The sequence below is a fragment of the Lactuca sativa genome, chromosome 4 (assembly GCF_002870075.4).
Source record: "Lactuca sativa cultivar Salinas chromosome 4, Lsat_Salinas_v11, whole genome shotgun sequence".
In the NCBI taxonomy this organism is placed as follows: Eukaryota; Viridiplantae; Streptophyta; class Magnoliopsida; order Asterales; family Asteraceae; genus Lactuca; species Lactuca sativa.
Window position 1 is genome coordinate 4,433,773 of NC_056626.2, and position 18,122 is coordinate 4,451,894.

Here is an 18,122-nt window from a genome sequence, read left to right on the forward strand (position 1 = left end):
TTTATCTACCAAGAAACACACTCAAGGTTGGTTCATACCCCTCACTTTCGTTTTTATCCAAGTTTCAAGGGGAGGGGGGAATACAAGTAAACTTGTATAATAACACAAGTTGTTATACATGCTTAGTCTTCAAGTTGTGCAAAAGTATTATTTACAAGAAATAATGTTATTACCTAGCATTGTGAACATTTTATGTGTGGTATGTTGTTTAAAATTCAAATCTATGAAAAATGAGTATAAACATGCTTTATGTTCTTAAGAAAAGTCATAAAAACAAAACTACAAAAAAATAGGGTTTTTATAAATATAATATGACTTTTCTAGAAAAAATGGTTTTAACCAAGTTATTACATCACTTTTGTGGGATACAAATCAAAATATGTTATTTTGGACATATTTTATGAAACTAGTTAAAAATACCAAAGATTTGGTTTTACAAAAAGAAAACCTAAAAACCCACAATTTTTATGTAAAAGTAGGGTTTTCTTGAAAAAATTGCCATGACTAGGTTATGGTACCATTTTTGTAAGATTTGACCTAAATTATGTTGTTTTAAACATATAAGGTTAGTTTGAATTGGTTTCCACAAAAAAACAAAAATAAAATTTACTAAGTTTTTAACTCAATTTTTACCGTTTGGTGACGTAAAAAGGACCAAAACTAGCAAATTGGATACACCATACTAAATATTCATATACTTGTGTTAGATATAAATTATATGTTATTTAGGGACATCTAAACATATTAACTTATATATATGTGAGTATATATGGGTATAATAAAACATTTATAATAAACTATAATAGGTATAGTTTATGGGTTATTGACACTAATTTACTGTTTTGATACAATACAAATAATTATATAAAAGTATAATTAATTTTACACTATGAAAATACTATGGAAATGTGATATTTATACTTACAAGAGTTTTCATTACACTATATGTAAACTTGTTGAAACAATTATGTGAGACACAATCTTCACCGTATCTGCCAGAGTACACACTAAAGTCCTGATTTATAACCAAAATCTCGGTAAGAGAGCGTGACACTTGTGTATAGATCTGTACGGGACTGAAAATCCCGCACCTAAGCTGCCAGCTACAGCTAGACCGACAGGTCTGGGGTGACAAATGTCTAACATTCTGACGCCTAAAGAACGTCGTAGCATGCCAACTTTGGTTTTAGCATGGTTGTAATAACTCACATGAGGAATCAACAATACATTTGGTTTACGGGGTAACATGCGTTCAAATGGTTTTATATAAGAATAAAACTACATAATACTATTTTAAGCATAAAAATACTTATACATTTTTGGTCTTATGACTTTTAAGACTACAACTCATTTTTAAGAAAATATTGGGTTTTCTGGGAATGTACACTATCATTTTACAAGGAAAAGTTACAGATTTTTCACATACAAAACTCTTATGAACTCACCAACTTAATTGTTGACACTTTGCAAACTACTTGTATTCTCAGAGAATCGTTAAACAGGTAACCACCAAGCTTTTGAGGATGAGACGTTACGACGTCGTACCATTTATTTTTGTCATCATAATTTAATTGGTTTTGAAACATACAATACATGGTAACAATGTAACTTTCTCAATTATATTTATGATGATTGTGTTTGCTTTGACCACTATTATACATTATGTTGTGATACTGTTCATGAAAGTCATCCACCCCAGACGTTTCCGCCATCCTGGTTTGGGGGTGTGACATAAACAACTGAATCAAATTTCTTTAGTATATTTATTGATAATATTTTAGAAAAAAAATTTGTAGTTTTAAAGAATATTTCAAATTTCACCTGCAATAGTTGCTTGCCCAGGCTTATTTCTTGAGTTTTGAAGATATAAAATCGAAGTCTGATTGGTTTTGATGTTGAAATCTTGAATCGCTATCTCAATTGCCACTTTCGACTCTTTTCCAGGCCTAGAGGCTTGGTAAAAATGGTAGGAATCGAGGTTCTACGAGTAACCTTAGATTGTAGAAGAAAAAATGATGACAAGATCTTCCACCTACGTTAATCATTTCCATACCTGTTCCAGAATGTAACTATCGCTCGAAGCATTTTCAAAATAGTTTGAATCAATTTCTGGTGGTTGTTTTGCTCAGAGCATGAAGCTCCGATGAGGAAGAAGAGACGGGAGGTTTTGGAGAAGAAGAAGAAGAAGGGGTGGTTTTGTTTTATTTAAATAAATAAATCGAAAGTATATTTAAAAGGGTAAATACGACTTTTTAGATGGGTGAATGACTAACTACGATAGAAATCAAAAACCACATGGACAAGGTTTTTTATAGTTATGGATTATATGAAACTACAGGGACCATTTATGAAGTTTTGTCTAAATATAAATAATAAATATGTAACATGCCAATGTAAATATAAGGGCTAAAATGTAAAGTTGTAAGGAACATTAATGTAACTTCAAATTAATCGGAAACGGGCCACAAGCCCCGTTTTTTGCAAACAAAGCCCAAAGGTTTTTACAAACAATACGGAAATGTTAATAGTTTTCAAGGAAAACCAAAGAGCTTCTAGATCAGCGGTATCAGGTGGTGCCCTTCCTCTTTGAGGTCGAGGGTTCAAGTCCTGTTGTGGACATAGGTGAAATAGGTGTTGTTAGTTTAGAAGTAGATTAGATTTGCCGGTTCAATTTTTTTTTTTTTGTAGTGTATGTATTTTCTAAAAATAAATACTTCATTAATAAGGACTAGCTGTTTGCGCGCAAAGCGGCGGCGGCGGCGGCGAATAGTTTCTTTCAAGCAATAAGTTCAATTCGGATACATGTTATATTTCTAAGAACACTTACACCATTATCCATCGGTTTCATAAAAATAAAAAGTGCAATGCCAAAACCAGAAAATATTGTTGCGGTGGATTCCATGGAGGAAAAGGAGATGAAGATTTGAATTAATCTCCAGTCAACTATATTTTATGGAAAAAATTAAGGAACTCCAATTTGAATGAGCTTTTAAATTTCAAACGATTTGTCGAAAAGAAGTGTTTCAGATTTCGAATGCACCAGATACCAGAGAAGAGATATTTTAGGAGTACAAATTGGTCAAAATTGATGAAAATACTAATTCAATCCCTAAAAATAAGGAACTACTAATTTAAATGTGTTTTTAATACTTGTATCCTTAGCATTATCATTTGTAAGATATATATTATAATATTATTATATTAATAGTTGGTTGTACTTTAAGCTTAAAGACTTGAACGTCTTAAAAAATATTATTATTATATTGATTCTATTTATAGAAATAGTAAAATTTCTTTTATAAGTTAGTATAGATATATTGAATTTTTGAAACGGTTGCTATTTTCATAATTTAACCAAACCTCTGTATAACCGTTCTTATCCTAGACCATAATATTTTTGATTTTTGAGCTTTAAGCAGTTGTCTTTTTTATTAATCAAGATTTATAACCTATTTGGATGATAATCATATCAAATTATCGATTAGAATTAGTAACTATATAATTCATTTTATTATATTTAAAAAAATACAATTGTCTATGATTTTTGTTTTATTATATTTTTTGTAATGACATCAAAAGATTTTTTTTTTATCTAACGGAAAACAAACATTTAAAATTTTCCAAACAATTAAGCCTAATTTAATAAACGAAGTTCTTCTCAAACGTTAAATATTAAATCCTCCATGATAAATGAAGATAATTTTGTCACATGTCACTCTCCCATTAAATTGAACACATATCATTTTTTGGTATTTTTGAATAAATGTTTTTTCCATTTGTCATTTTTTCATTTTTTTTAATCTTTTCTTAATTAACACATCATATTTCCACCTCAATTAATAATTGTCTTAATTAAAAGCAACCAATAAATTACTCATATTATATTTAATATGTTTTCTTTTAAATCCAAATTTCAAATTTAAATAAATTTTTGTTTAACCCAACATATTTAATTTTATTGTTTATCCAACCCGTATAACATACGGATCTCACAACTAATTGCATATATAAGACAATTTCGAGACCATAGTAAAAATAAAAATTCAAACTAAATACTATATATTATCAAGTGAACAAGTGAATCATGCACTTAAATAAGGTTTGCATGTATTTTTTTTAAACCAATTTCCAGATATGTATTTTAAGCGCAATTTCCATGATAGCATTATGTCAATATATAATGCAACCTTTTCTCCGCAGACAACCTCCAAAATAAATTACTCTATATCAATATCAAGAATAAATTATCCACATCAAAAAATTGAGTAGTTTTCAAGGAAAATCAAAGACTAATTTACGTTGAACAAATTTGGTAAAATTAAATATTTCACTATTTAATAACGAAAACTTTTATTTTTGAAACAGTTATATCTTCCATAACGAATCAAATCGTTATTATCCTATAGCCCATAATAAGAATAGATTTTAGATTTCGCAAGTCTTTTTTTTTATTAATCAAGATTTATAACATTTTTGGGCGATAAACATCAAATTATGGACTTAATAAAAAAGATATAGATTCTATTACTTATATAAAAATAATCGATTTTACTAAAACAAACTAATAATCGATTTTAATAAATACGCCATTAAATACTCTGTAAAATTGGTTCTTATTTCTTTATTTGTATATTACTTATATTAGGTGTGAGATTCATATATTATATGAGTTTATTTAAAAAAAATTAAATTTTAATAATTTGAGAAGTTTGAATTTATAAGAAAAAAATGAAAATTTAACAATTTGAGAAGTTTGAATTTGTAAGAAAAATGAAAAAAGTTTTAAATTATTAAAATTAATGAGGATGAGTATACTATCAAAATGTCAAAGCATATCAAATTAAAAAATTTAGACTAAACTGCACAAATGGTCCCTGTGGTTTGCTCAAAACTGTCACTTTGGTCCAAAAGATTTGGACTAACACTAGAGGTCAAAAGTTTTCATTTTGTTGCTTATTTGGTCTAATCTGTTTTGATTTTTTTCAAAATGACGAATTTACCCCTATTAATATGATTTTCTTTCTTTTTTTGTTTTTTTTATTTTCAGATTTTAAAAAAATAAAAATAATAAAAAAATAGTAAAATAAAATAAATCTCTCTATCTTATTTATTTTTTTGATTTTTAGATTTAAAAAAAATAAAAAATAAAAATAAAAATAAATCTCTCTCTCTCTCTCTCTCTCTCTCTCTCTTTGAAAACCCAAGCACAAAAAGGAGGCTGCTACCCTCCGTTCCAACCATGTTTTCTTCTTCTTTCTCGATAACAAGCAACCTGAACACCCCCATACTTGTTACTACCTCCTTTCTTCTTCTTCTTGTTCTTGTTCTTGTTCTTGTTCTTCTTCAGTTTTAAACGAGAAAACCTCCACTGGAGGTGGGGTTTTTCGGCTGTCAAAAGGGCAACAACCCCCTCCCGTTTTCCTTGTGCATTTCATCGGCTTCATAGCAACCCAAATTCCCCCACCTATTGTTGTTCTATCTCCGATCTGCCTTACCCTTGCCCTTTGCGTTTTCTTCCATATCAGAATAGGAACAATCAAGAGGCCGCTGGAGCAGCCCCTTAACTGCAGTAGTCAACAAGAGCCTTTGTTGCTTCGTTCTTCTCCTTCCCCCAACCTATTCACATCTCTACCGCCTCCATTCCCTCCTCCACTCTCCTGTTGTTGGTACCCAAACACCAATAAACAAATGAAGAGCATTGGCTCTTCAGGAATCCCAAATTGAAGATGCGATACAACACCAAAACAAACCTAATCAGGTAAAAATGAAGAGTACAATCTCTTTCTCTCTATGTATTTTGTGGGAATCTTTTGGGAATCACTTCTCTAGCTCTTCAAATCTGGGTTGATTTCGTCTCTTTAAATCACTTCTCTTTCAGAGTGGAGGAAAACATCAGAGCATCAGGTGAACAGATTTAGCAAATAGGTTTGCTCGTCTATTTCTAGCTCTTTTTCATGGAAATCAAAGATATGTACTTTTCTCCTTATGTTTCTGGATGAACCCGATTTGTTTTTTTACCCAACTCAAAACAGAGAGAAAGAAGATGATCCTGAGAGAAATTAGTTTCATTAAGTTTGTAGAGAGAATATGAAGACGTGGGCAAGAAAGGGTGTGACTTGAAGATCTGAGATTAAAGAAGATGATGGTGGTATGTGTTCTTGGGATGTGGAGAGAGAGGGAAAGATTTATTTTTATTTTTATTTATTTATTTTTTCTAAATCTGAAAAACAGAAAAATAAATAAGAGAGAGAGTTTTATTTTATTTTTATTTTTTTAAATCTGAAAATCAGAAAAAAAAAAAAGAAAAAAAATCATATTAACAGGGGCAAATTCATCATTTTGAAAAAAAATCAAAACAAATTGGACCAAACAAGCAACAAAATGAAAACTTTGGACCTGTAGTGCTAGTCCAAACTTTTTTGGACCAAAATGACAATTTTGAGCAAACCACAGGGACCATTTGTGCAGTTTAGTCTAAAGTTTTTTAGGGAGGATAAGTACACAACTCAAAATTGACGAATTTACCCTTGAAGATGCTTTGTTTGGTGTTCAACTAACACTCTCAATTTTGGTCCAATTTGTCCCGACAAAAGGAAACATAAACAACGAAATAAGCATTAGACGAAATTAACACAGTGAACCCATGATGATAGGATCAAACGTTCCAAGCATAACCAAGAAATACGATACACCTCAAAGCATAACCAATCAATGAATATCTTTTATGTTTTAAAAAGATATACAAACCAAAACTAGTTGAATCCTGCACGTAAAATAGAAAGATTGCATGCAAATTTTCCCCATACGTATTTTAAGTAGTTTCCATCATAACTTTGTCTATATAATTAATGCACCGTCTTCTCCACAGACAATCAAATGATATCAGAAGCATTTCATCTCAATCACAACAATGACGATAAACAGATATGGACGAAAGCAAACCGTTTTGATGTTCCCATGGTTAGTCCATGGTCACATTTCTCCTTTCCTAGAACTAGCCAAAAAACTAAGCAACACCAACCTCTTTGACATCTACCTTTTTTCGACTCCTGCAAATCTCAAGTCTATCAAGAAATCACCTGTAATTCATCAAATAAAGCTTCACCTTCCGGAGCTACCCGAGCTTCCATCAGATCTTCACACCACCATTGGCCTCCCACTGCATCTTATGCCTGTTCTCAAGAAAGCTTTCGACATGGAAAGTGATGAGTTTTCAGGTATCTTGAAAATCCTACAACCTGATTTACTCATTTACGATCTTATTCAACATTGGGCTCCTGTGGCGGCTTCTGCCCTTTCAATCCCGTCTGTGGTGTTCATCACCACAAGTGTCACCATGGCTTCCACCATGTTTCATCTTTACTTGAAGAGCTCCAGTGGTATTCCATTTCCATTCTTAGAAATCTATTTTCGAAAAAATGAGTATTCTCACGTGTCGGAGATTCTTGAAAGCTCAACAAATAATCGTAAAGATAAAGATCGTGTTATGGAGTGTGTTGGTCGATCTTCAAGTATTGTGCTTGTTAAACCTTTCAAGGAGATTGAAGGTAAATATTGTGACTACCTATCTGCTCTTACTAATAAAAAGATTGTCCCAGTAGGTCCACTTGTGGTTGAGCTATCTCCTGCGGTGAACGTGAAGGAAAACAGTGTGATGCAGTGGCTTGACACAAAAGCCATTGGATCTACTGTTTTTGTTTCTTTTGGGAGCGAATATTTTCTTGCTGAAGATGATTAGAAAGAAATTGCATACGGGTTAGAAATGAGCAACGCGAATTTCATTTGGGTTTTAAGGTTCCCAAAAGTGGAAAAAAAGCTTAGCCTTTCAGAAGCTTTGCCATTAGGGTTTCTTGAAAGGGTGAAGGATATGGGTTTAGTGATTGAAGGGTGGGCGCCACAAGCCAAAATATTATGCCACAAAAATATTTGTGGATTTGTGAGTCATTGTGGATGGAGTTCGACAATGGAAGCCATGAAATTTGGTGTTCCAATAATAGCCATGCCAATGCACCTTGACCAACCGGTCAACGCTCGGTTGGTGGCGGAGGTTGGGGTTGGAGTTTGTAACGCCTGTGTTTCTGGGCTTGCCATTTTTAGCAATGTAATAGTCTAGGTTAACCTTTGTAACCCCAATTTGAAATAATAAAATGTATTATTTGTGAATTATTTGAATTATGTGATTTATGTGTGTATTTTCTTAATTTTTATAATTTAATGAATTAAGAATAAAATAAGCGTCAAAATTAAAGTGTGAGATAAGCCCGATATCTTTGCATAAAGTTGTAGTGGTTGAAACAAGGATTCCGGAGATATAAGGAATGCCAAAATCCGAGTTATAACGAAGAAGTTATGACCTGTCGAAGTTTCGCGACAGAACCGGCACGACGGCGAGTGACGTAAAATATGAATTTAAGATAGAGTGATATTTAGCCTTAGCGATCTAAACAAAAATCGTAGATTTCGTGAAACCAAGAGCGTGCATAAAGGAACGCCCAAATCTGACTTCGTATGAGGAAGTTATGATTTTTCTAAGTTTCGACTTAGCAGTATGCAGCCCGAATACTCGATTTGAGATCGAGCGGTTTTTAGCCGAAACAATCTAAATGATAATCGACGATCTCGTTGTTAGTAGCGAAACGATGAAAAGATAGGCGAGAACGGACGTCGGACGAAGAAGTTATGATTTTATAACGAAGTTTTCCTGTCTGGGCCTTCTAAAAATAAATAATAAAAATAAAGTCAAAATTAGCCGACGGAGTCTAAACGAAAGTTGTAGAGCGTAGTCTCACCTTCGCGTGGATATAAAGAACGTCGAAAACGGAGCTCGTATGCGAAAGTTACGGAATTTAGAAGTTCGACGAGTCAATTACGCCCAATGTAATTTGAGTACGCCCAGCGTACTCAGTCGGATGCAAGTTGCCTGACCAATACTCGAGTGCCACAGATCGACGCATGCAGTGACGTCAAAGTACGCCCCGCGTACTGAGTTCGCCCTGCGTAATTTGAAATTACGCCCCGCGTAATCCCAGACCCAGCAGCCTATAAATAGAACTCGAGATCAGCCATTTCCTTGCGATTTTTCTTACTTTCTCTCTAAGTTTTTGCCTCGATTTGCGTGCCAATCATATCCCGAAGCCCCGGTATTGTTCCCGAGCCCCGAAGCAAGATCCGAAGCCCCGAGGTTCCCGAAGAGCGTTATTCCCGAGCCGAAGCCCTGCCCGCGAGGAGCCCGGTTTTTGTGAAGATCTTCCAGATCTACGGAGAAACACTACTTCTGCAAGCCGTAGTGCTGCCCGATCGTCTTCCGATCAGGTGAGTGTATAGTCCCTTTCAATACGTGATATTAAACAAGTAATCGTTAAACGTATTTAAGAATACGGGATGTGAGTGTGTAGTCATTTTCATTCCAACGCAATATTATGAAGTATTCTATATAAAATACGTGCTATGTGTATATATTTTGCTGTTATATGTGTAAATGTATATTCACTCTCTTCTATCTCATAGATCTGATATATTCTCTATGAAATACGTGTTATGTGTATATGCCTCATCTGTTATGTGGAATATGTATTGATTAAAGCATGCTATACAGGTTTTTAAACAATGTATAAAAATGTATATTTTTATCTACTAATATGTTAGACAGAACATGGGTAGATAATTGGTGTGAAATAAACATATGAGAGGCCTCGGTGTTATTGGTGTTATTCTAGTCATTCAACAAAGTATGGATGACGACCACAGACTATTCTAGACTGTCCTGTGGAATACTAGCAGGCTCATTACCTGTAGGTGTTGTGAATGACGTGTTCACCGGTGTACTCTATCCCCCACATGGTTGCCTTTAGGGCACTTATTGTTGAGGAAGCCCCTCTGCAGTAATGTCCGTCCCGATAAAAATCCTGAATTTGGTTCCTTATAATATAAGTTATTTTAGGGACGTAAAGTGAGGATAACGGGAATGGGTAATCGGGTTTTATTGTGGATTGGTGAAATTAAATATAATTATTTATTGTGGGTTGAAAACCCTATATGCTCACCAGGCTCCCAAGCATGACCCACTCAGTTGATTTGTATTACAGGAAGTGGCGCAAGAGCTTAAGATGGGCGAATCATCAAGTTGTTTTTGTTTACAAGTTTGTATATGTATATATTGGTTGAATGACTTGTAATGTTATCGTTTATGCTTTATGATCTGTATCGGAACATGACATCCTGACTTTTGATTATGAAATGAAATCATATTTCTTTATGAAATGTTTTGATAAATATCTATTTTATCATGTTTTGTTTTTGGGAACAAATTCCGCATCTCTTTAAAACTAAAAGGAGTTACTCTGAAAATGATTAAAAAGCATAAATGAAACCGGTCTTTTCTGGCCGAGATTTTGAGGATGTCACAGAGTTGAAGTGGTGAGGGATGGAAACGGGCGACTCGAGCGGGAGAAGATGGCCGAGGTTGTTCGGCATGTGGTGGTGAGTAAGTTAGGGGAGGTGGTGAGAGAAAAAGCCAAAAATATTAGTGTTGATTTGAGGCTCAAAAGGGAGGAGGAGATCGACGCGACGGTGGTGGAGCTGTTGCAATTATGCTGCCTCGGCCATCGTCTGCGTGGTGTTGGGAAAATTGAAAAGACGAAAAGCGAATCGTTTGCAATTGGTTCTATTGTGTGGTGAAAGGTGAAGCTTGATCATAACAGAGATCTTCCTCCTCTTTTGATTTTTTAAAGTCAACTAGAGTTCATATATATATATATATATATATATATATATATATATATATATATATATATATATATATATATATATATATATATATAAAGGGTTTAGGGGTTAGGGTTAAGGGTTTTGGGTTTAGGGTTTAGGGTGTTTATAAAGGGTTTAGGGTTACCCTAAATCCTTTATAAAAATCTAAAGTTAGAAGTTCTTACGGTTCTTAACCTTTTTTGGTTCTCATTTGAACCACTCCCTATATATATATATATATATATATATATATATATATATATATATATATATATATATATATATATATATATATATATAGAGAGAGAGAGAGAGAGAGAGAGAAAGAGAGAGAGAGAGGTAGGTTAAAATGTTTTTCACATCTATTGTGTGCTAGAATGCACCAATAGGGATTTAGTATTAATTATATGTATATTAAATGTGTAACATCCCGAAAATTCAGAAGTAAAGTTGAAGGGCTAAAAGTGTAAATAAGAAGGTCGACTCGGCGAGTCTATGGATAGACTCGGCGAGTCGAGTCGCGTTTCAGATCGCGTGTTAAGTGACCAACTCGGCGAGTCGCATGGGGGGACTCGGCGAGTTGGTGCTATATGGAGAAAACCCTAATCCCGGGGGTTGAGCCCTATATAAAGAACACAATACCCTCTCCCCAGCCTCCTTACCTTCCCTTTGAGTTCTAGAGGCCCTAGATTCGTGTGAGCTTTCCTTTGTGAGTAATTAGAGCCTTGGAGGAGGAAATCTTAGAGGGGAATTGAAGAGCAAGAAGGCTTGGAGTAAGGGGCTTTTCAAGGTTTTGACTTATTCTTCTGTTGGAGCCTTCTTTTGAGGTAATGATTCGTTGCTTGAGCTGCTATCCATCTAGATCTATCATTTGTGGGATTTTTGGGTGTATGTCTAGTGCTATCTCGAGTTTGGAGGTTAGATCTGAGGTTGCTACCTCAGATCTAGAATAGCGATGATCCAAAAGAGCATAAAGTCCTTGTTCAAGAGCTGTTGATGAAGTCTTTTAGCCCCAAACCTTAGCCCAAGAGTGTATTATGCTTAGATCTCCTTGGATTCACGTAAAGTTTGCTACTTTACGTGATAGATGGCTTGTATAAGAGTAGATCTATGGATTGGAGACCCTGCATGGCTTGGAAAGCTTTTGTATGGGTTAAGAGCTAGTGGTACTCGGCGAGTCACATGGGTGTACTCGGCGAGTTGCATGAAGATAGGAAGAAACTCGGCGAGTTGGAAGAACAACTCGGCGAGTTGGTTGAAGATAGCCTTGGACTCGGCAAGTCTGTTCTTGGACTCGGCGAGTCTGGTCTTGAGGTCCTAACCTTTTCTGGTTAAGCTGAGAATCGGTGAGTCAAGGGATGATTCAGTGAGTTGAGTACGATTTGACTCAGAGTTGTGGGACTCAGCAAGTCTTGGGGCGACTTGTCGAGTTGAGTCGTGTTATGGGAGTTTCAGAGTATGGGGACTCGACAAGTCAGCGGGTTGACTCGGCGAGTAGAGTCAGTCAGGAGGGTTGGCTTTGACTGAGGACTTTGACTTTGACCAAGAGTTGACCAGTTGACTTCCAGGGGTATTTTGGTTGTTATTGGTATTTATTGGTTTCGGTGATTCAGTGGTGGAGTTCGTGACGGTGGTCGGAGCAACGTGATCTTGTTCTTCAGTCGGCAGTAGCAGGTGAGTCTTCTCACTATACTTTACCTAGAGTAGTAATAGAGTTATGTGATAGAGTTATTGTATGCTATCTATGCGATGTGTGGCACTGCATTATTTCTATGTGATTTATGTTGTGTGTATATCAGAGTTAGGATCGGAAGGTCCACAGAGCTAGGACCAGAGGGTCCACAGAGTTAGGTTTAGAGTTATGTGGCAGTATAATTGTATGCTATTTGTTTTCTGAGATTTATTGTGATATGTGATATGCATGATTTTGAGTTATCAGAGTTAGGACCTTTGGGTCCATAGAGTTAGGACCAGAGGGTCCACAGAGAGTTGGGACTGGAGGGTCCCACTGAGACACACAGACCAGAGGGTCAACAGAGTTATAGCCTTGAGTAGCTAATATGTGTTAGAGTGGTATTTTGGGGAACTCGCTAAGCTTCATGCTTACAGTGTTTTGTGTTATGTGTTTCAGGTTTCTCAGGTTCACGGGACGGCACCGGCCCAATTGTACACACCAGGGGGAGCGTTTGTTTTGAGGATCCTGGTTTATTAATCGATTGAACAAAGGAGTTATGTATTGCAACTTAAACAAATGGGATTTTTATGAAGAGTGTTAAAGAGATAAACTATTTTAATTTTCGAAAAAAAAATTGTTTGAAAAATTACGGTGTTACAAGTTGGTATCAGAGCCTTAGTTTGAGGGATTCGGATGCACCTTCAGGTAAATCTGGAATCAAACTGAGGAAGTAAGAAAAGTTTTCAAGAAATGATTTTCTAAAAGATGAATAAGAGTTCAAAGAGAAAGCGAGAATGAGTAGTGTGTACAATCAGCCAGAGCCCGAATGGTGATTTCCCAAAATACCCTTACTTTTGTGTTATGAGATATTTATGATACATTTTATGAGATATTATGCATGCTAGAGACATGCTAGGTATTTCATATCTTAGGACTAGAGTGGCCTGATTTGTGATGCCTTAGCCTAGGAGTTGCTGTTATATGTGATGTGCTTTTGAGTATGAGTAAGAGTATTCAGTTGGAATCCTTTTAGGGGATTTGAGTAGAGAAGTAATCTAGGAGAGATGCCTAGATGAGTATTGTGGTGTTTATCGAAGAATAGATAGAACCCGCGAGGGGCAGAGTTGCAGAGTTCGGTGGTACCCGGAGAATGAGCAGAGCAAGCGGAGTTATCATCCAGAGTGAGATCTATGTATTCTTCGATGCCCGAATGCTGCTTGCTTCGTGCTTTGTGGAACTCTTGATGATGGGAGTCAGCTACCAAGTGAATATGACGATATTCAGGAGGTAGATGACTGGCATCATTAGGAGCTCTTCAGAAGCTGATGGCGGAGAAGTGGGAGTGACCTTAGCCAGATGAGTACGCTGGCGGAGTAGAGCATTTCGCTGAGGAGCGTGCACGCGTGGCAGAATTAGTGAACGAGAAGGTTGAGCAGCTACTTAGGAGCTCTGGAATGGTCCGTGTGGAAAGTATGGGTAGATGTGGCAGGTAGTATGGGCCCGTACTATCGAAAGCAGAGGACCTATACTCGATACATGGAGTATTTTGAAGGTTCTAAGTAGCAGATTGGGGAGTGATGGCATGGTTCGATTACCTTACATCGTAGCAGATTGAGGAGTGATGTCATGGTTCGAGTACCATACATCGTAGCAGATTGAGGAGTGATGTCATGGTTCGAGTACCATACATCGTAGCAAATTGAGGGATGATGTGATGGTTCGAGTACCATACATTGTAGCAGATCGAGAAGAGATGTCAGGGGCTGAGTACCATGGTTCTTAGAAATTGAGGCTTGTGATTCTCCGGTTGTCTGATCAGGATTGATTGGTGGAGTTTGGACGCGAGGGGGTTTTAGGCCCGAGGGCCATGATTGAGTCCGTAAAGGCATCCCTTGAGAGGGAGGTCGGGAGCATTTCAGAGTATTATTGGTAAGATGTCAGATGTAGTCGCAAGACTCAAGGATTTGTAGAGAAGGCATTTATGGTGGATTGCGGCATGAGTAAGCGATCAGTCAATGGAGGAGATGTCACCTTCTGTGACCTGATGGGTGCTATCTATGTTTCTGTGGGAAACAGGAGAAATGTGAGATTTCGGTTTTGGGGTTTAGGAGTAAAACCCTGCGGATTGGCATTTATGACGATTTTTCCACCAGAGTATTAGGCAGCATGTCTGCCGCGAGGTAAGGATATATCATGAGCAGGTAGTCGGTTGGGACTGAGTGTTGGATTAATGTCTAAGTCCATAACTATATTTGGTATGTACTTGACCCGACCCGGCATGGTCCATTTGGGTTGCACTTCACCGACACAATTTATATGGATAATCTTTTGAGAATAGTATGTTTATGATTAATATTAATATATTATAAGTTCTAATATATTAATATGGAATCATATTATTTAATTAGTATTGATCAAGAATTAATTTATAATTAATTAAGTGATCAAAAGGAACTAATTAAATATGGACTCTTATATATATGGAATGGGCCAAGTTCATTTAGGTTGGGCTAAGCTTTCATGGATAGTCCATGGAGTGTTTAACCCATGGATCCTAGGAAATGAAAGGTCATGGGTATTAAGGTTTAACCCTAATCCTCCATACTATATAAAGATGTCTTTGGTTGGTGAAATAGGCACTAGTGTGGATACACTAAAGAAGGGCTAGCCAATTTCACTAGAGAGAACCAAGTAATCATATTCTCTAAAGTATTCCAAGGTGTCTTGGTGATTTGTGATTCCACTTGAGGCTTCCACACTATTGGGGCTAAGCTCTTAAAGCTTGAAGACATCAAGCTACATCAAGAGGTATGTATTCTATCTTGTTACATTCATAGTTTTTGTATGGTAGATTAGGATAATACCTTGGATGTTCTTATTTGCATGTATAATAGAGAAAACATAGATCCAAGGTATTTAGGGTTGCATGTACACTTAGGAAGTGTTAGAATGCACATAACCCAACAGTGGTATCAGAGCCACGGGTTGTTTTCTGTTATATTGATGCAAATATTTTATTTTCCAAGTTGAAAAAAAAAGGAAAAAAACCATGAAGTTTGTCAAATTTTAAGATAATTACTTGTTCTTGTGAAAAACTAATTATTTGTAAAATTTGAATAATTTGCTTTATGAGTTGAATTAGGTCAAATTTAATAAAAGATAAAATGATATGATTATTTTATTAGTTTTAAAAGTTTGATCTAAAGAGTTTTATTTTTTTGAAACCTCCATAAGTTATGGATATGAAAAGGTTTTTAAAAAAAATTGATTCAAAGTTTTTATGGAGTTACAAAATTTGGTGTTAATGTTTTAAAGGATTCCATAACTTAAGAATAAGTTATGGATCACCAAAAGTTTTTTGTGTTACCTTGTTTTATGAGTGAATTTAGATTAATGAATAAAATTATGTGATAGTTGGTTTTAATCCAAATTAATCTAAAAGAAGTTCATAAAATGTGTTTATGTAACTTATAAGTCACATTTATGAATCTTAAAACTCATAAAAGTTGGCAAAGGTTACAAAAATGAAGAGTCTAGTTCTAATTAAAAGGTGTTATGACTCTATAATTTGTCCTCAAGTTATGGAGGACCAAGAGTCTCTTCATTAAATAATAAATTAAAAAAAAAGTGTAACCTTAATTAATTCCATAAGTTATAAAATAAAGAAAAAGTTAATTCTTTTATTAGTTTAAAGTCTTCCATAACTTGTCCTCAAGTTATGGAACTTGAAGAGTTTTTGGATTAAAACTACTTTAAACACATACGTTATGGAATTAATTAGTTTTGAATAGTTTCAAAACTTGCCCTCAAGTTTTGGAATTTGTAAAGTTTTCTCTTATGAATACTTTAATTCCAAGTTAGCCCTTAGAATTTTAAAAGTTAAAATTCAACCCTTATACTTTATAATATTATAAGTTATATATATATATATATATATATATATATATATATATATATATATATATATATATATATATGTATAAGAGTAAAGTCAGTCTTACCGCTAGTACGCCTCATTCACGAAGCCGGTCTATAAGGTGGGTATAAGGTTGTTGCCTATAAAATGGCAACTTAATGGGTGTCCACTCTCACCCACCGCTTGCTTGACCGGTGGAGGGTCGTTAGCCGAACGGGTTTGACAAGACTATAATTAACCCTTCATTAAAAGTATTAATGATAAATACTAAGTAACTAAACTCTTAATAATACCCAATCTTAGTTACTTAGAAAAATGTGAATAAGGTGCTAATCCATGAAATTACACTTTGCACTTTGTTTAAGTCGGTTAGTGGAGCGTGTGTGGTTAACCGGCACACTAACTCGTATTTAACAAGGTAGGCAAAGGGTAACTTAATGTTTATCATAGTATCGGTGGAGCGTGTGTGGTTAACCGGCACATCGATTGAGGGGTAAACACTTAAGGGTACCAAGTAATTTGCATGGTTACTTCACACCTTGTTTTGTGATCCTCGGCATCCCAGTCACAAAACCTGAAGGGCACACTCGAGATTGAAACATGCCTTTGAAAAAGTTCAATGGATCTCAAAGATCTAGGAGTTTCAAAACCAATTAAAACCTAATAATTCATTTCGTTTATCTTGGTGGAAATTGGTGAATCGTCATTCACCTACCTTCAAATATTTTATAGCTTGGATTACGGCATACCTCTTCTAAGTTATAAAATAGTTTGTTGGGTCCTAGCCTTAATATTTCATATTGGGTGTCATATTAAGGACTTTAAATCAACTATCTTGAATATCTCCCAAAAGATGTCTTTAATAGACACCTATGATCTTCCCAAATCTAGTGAAACAAGGTTTCCTAAATGAAGATGATGTCCTTTGGAAATCATACTTCTTTCACCTCCTCCAATTATTCTCCCCAACCCACAAGTTCTTGAAAAGTTTAAGGTCACTCAAGCCCTATTGGCAAGGCAAGGTCTAGGTGTGAACACATCTTGGAGATGTAGTCACATATTGACAAGCCGGGAGAGTTGGGTGTCAAAGTCTTGAGAAAGTTGGTGGTTCAATCACTTTCTAAGTCACATAGTGAGTTCCTTTGGGACACCTATGAAACAGACTATGACAAGACCCTTAATGATCTTATCTATTTGCTAAGATCAACTTCCTAAAACTTTATGGACATTGACAATGATGACATTGGATATCCAGTAAAGCATTCTCTTCCCAATGGAAAGGGATCGGCCATAGTCAACTCAGTTGACCAAATGGTAAAGAGAAAAACTAAGTCTGTGATAGTCTCGTGTACCATTATCAAAGGGTCCATACGTTTATATTGCCAAGGGAAGGGGCATTGGTTGCGAAGCTGCCAAATTTACCTAAGGATGTTAAAGTCAATAAGTTTGACTCTACTTCAGGTAAAGACCACTATCTAACTCTGTTAAGTTTCTATTCTGAGATTCCTGATACATGATGTGACTGGGTCACATGGTGATGTTTTAAGAATCAAAGAAAAGTGAAGAAACTTAAAGAAAGAATATGCTGAATCTGATGGCGTAGATGGATTTCTATCGCATAGTTTGAAGATCGGATTCTTGAGCAACTTCTTAGGAGTTATGAGATATTGCTTAGGAATAGATAACAACAACTTTTCATATGGATTGTAAGGATAAGTTTTTCCGCAAAGTTTTAAAATAAAAGAAAATTTTTTTGATTTTATTTATTTTAAAATATCCTTACAA

At 35.3% G+C, this 18,122-nt stretch overlaps 1 pseudogene; it reads left to right on the plus strand.

Annotated features, from left to right (window-relative positions):
* The first annotated feature begins 6,910 nt into the window (after positions 1-6,910).
* Positions 6,911-10,677, plus strand: LOC111889863 (UDP-glucosyltransferase 29-like; annotated as a pseudogene).
* The last annotated feature ends 7,445 nt before the right edge of the window (positions 10,678-18,122 follow it).